This window comes from Molossus molossus, unplaced genomic scaffold (genome assembly GCF_014108415.1).
Source record: "Molossus molossus isolate mMolMol1 unplaced genomic scaffold, mMolMol1.p scaffold_m16_p_3, whole genome shotgun sequence".
In the NCBI taxonomy this organism is placed as follows: Eukaryota; Metazoa; Chordata; class Mammalia; order Chiroptera; family Molossidae; genus Molossus; species Molossus molossus.
The window spans coordinates 125,928,385-125,931,174 of NW_023425366.1; the positions used below are offsets into that span (position 1 = coordinate 125,928,385).

General features: G+C 39.6%; 1 non-coding gene across 1 annotated transcript; it reads right to left on the minus strand.

Moving 5' to 3' along the window:
* Positions 1-386: 386 nt before the first annotated feature.
* On the minus strand, positions 387-550 carry LOC118643079. Its single transcript, XR_004961955.1, has one exon. It is a non-coding gene; the product is annotated as a U1 spliceosomal RNA (small nuclear RNA).
* Positions 551-2,790: the final 2,240 nt, after the last annotated feature.

Consider the following 2,790-nt stretch of genomic DNA (forward strand, 5'->3'; position numbering starts at 1 on the left):
TATTAATTTATTTTTGTTACAGATGTTTCTCCTTTTTTCCCCATTGACACCCTCCTCCCCATCCCCCCACCTCGTCTCCAGCTTTGTTGTCCATGTCCATTAGTTATGCATACATGCATATAAATTCTGTGGTTTATCTCTTCCCTCCCCCCACCAGCCCCTCTTCTGAGGGTTGTCAGTCTGTACCCTACTTCCACATCTCTGGGTCTACCCTATTCCTCAAACTATTATGTTCATTATATTCCACAAATAAGTGAGATCACGTGATATTTGTCTTTCTCTGCTTGGCTTGTTTCACTTAGGATAATACTTTCCAGGTCCCTCCATGTCATCTCAAAGCTACATAGTACTCCATTGTGTATATGTACCACAACTTTTTTTTTTTTTAGGGGAGAGCACGAACGCAGTCCCCCACTACCACAAATTATGCAGTCGAGTTTCCCACATTTGGGGAAATCGCAGGGGTCAGCACATCCGGAGTGCAGTGGATAAGCCTCGCCCTGGGGAAACCACCTTCGTGATCATGGTGTCTCCCCTGCCAGGTAAGTATATGTACCACAACTTTTTTATCCATTCATCTACTGATGGATACTTGGGCTGTTTCCAGATCTTTGCTATTGTAAATAGTGCTGCTATGAACATGGGGATGCATATATTCTTTCTGGTTGGTGTTTCAGGCTTCTTAGGGTATATTCCTAGAAGTGGGGTCACTGGGTCAAATGGCAATTCAATTATTTTTAATTTTTTGAGGTAACACCAATAGTGTTTTCCATAGTGGCTGCACCAGTCTGCATTCCCACCAGCAGTGTACTAGAGTCCCCTTTTCTCCACACCCTCGCCAACACTTGTTGTTTGATGATTTGTTGATGGCGGCAATTCTGAGGTGATATCTCATTGTTGTTTTAATTTGCATCTCTCTGATGATTAGTGATGTTGAGCATTTCTTCATATGTCTCTTGGCCATTTGTATGTCCTGTTTGGAGAGGTGTCTATTTAGTTCCTCTGTCCATGTTTTAATTGGGTTCTTTGTCTTCCTTTTGTTGAGTTGTATGAGTACTCTATATATTTTAGAAATTAACCCCTTATCTGATGTATCATTGGCAATTATGCTCTCCCATACTGTGGGTAGCCTTTCCATTTTGATGATTGTTTCTTTTGATGTGCAGAAGCTTTTGAGTTTGATGTAGTCCCATGTGTTCATTTTCTCCTTTGTTTCTGTTGCCTTAGGTGATGTATCCGTGAAAACTCTGCCGCATATGATGTCCAAAATTTTGTCTACATTTTTTTCTAGGATTTTTATGGATTAACGGGTTACTTTTAAGTCTTTTATCCACTTTGAGTGTATTCTTGTGTATGGTGTAAGTTGATGGTCTAGTTTCATTTTTTTGCATGTAGCTGTCCAATTTTCCCAACACCATTTATTAAAGAGGCTGTCTTAACTCCACTGTATGCTCTTGCCACCTTTGTCAAATCTTTTAAACAAGTATGTATTTTCTATCTAACATGGCCAGGCACCAAACTAGATATTTAAGGGACAGAAGAGAACAACTCAGAAATTACCTCTGCTGACTTATGAAGACAGATGTTTTAAACAAACATTTATGGAAAGTATGATTAATGTTGCAATATAGGAGGTATAGGTCCTGTAGCAAGACATAATGGACGACTTTTCTTCAATAGTCAGGAACCATCTTTGGGAAGAATTATTCTGAATTGAGCCTTAGATGGCCTATGCAGGTTAGCTGGATAAAGATGGTATGGAGACAGGAAATTCCAGGCAGGAGAAATAGTCATTCACAAGGGTAACCAAAGGCCAATGGTCAATATTTGATGCTGTCGCCTCATTAGTAATAAATATTTAATTAAAAGGAAATACCATAGTCACCTATTAAGTTGGCAAGGAGTATTAAATACCAACGCTCATTCTTGTGAGAAATGCCAGATGAATGACATGCAAACATTAAAATTACAATGTAAGGACTATGTGTTGACATAGGAAACTGCATGTGACACAATGTAAAATGACAGAAAGTGGAGCACGAGTCAGGGTCTCGGAGGGTGTTAGTCAGGATAGGCTGAGGCATGCTGCTCTGAGAAATAGATCCTCAGGTCTCAATCGCCTGGTGTAGCAAAGATTTATCTCTTGCTCTGATCCCCATCAGACGCAGGCCACACAGTTCTCCTTCATGTCTCTTCTTTGAGTCCCAGGAACTCAAGGATGCTTCCACCACAAGACAAATGTGGTAGAGGCAGTGTGTAACTAATTGTGCAAGGAATTTTGATGCCAGGAATGGAAATGATGAAAATCACTTTCACCCCATACTTTTGACCAGACCCAGTTTCGTGGCCCAACTAACTTTCCCACAGGTGGGGAAGCGTAGAGGAACATATGGATATTTGGTGAGAATTAACAATCTGCAATACATTATGATCCCAAGTTTTGGAAAATCGGTCTGCATATCCATTTATGTATTTATTTCTCATCAGTCCAACCATCCACCTGTCCATCTATCCACACCTCTGTTTATTCTTTTATCAATCCATTCTTAGGAAATCATTAAAAGAAATGAATGGATATGCTCAACAGTGATTATATACAGATATAATGGATAATTTTTTCCTTATCTTGTTTTGAATTATTAAAATTTATTAGATTGTGGGTGTGCTTATAGAATCAGAAAAAGAGATGCTCCATCTGATTTTAAAGAGAGCCAGCTAACACACTTCAGTAATCTGCTTGATTGAGGGGGAGGCTCATTTGAATTAGCAGCACCTTGAGTTATAGAGACT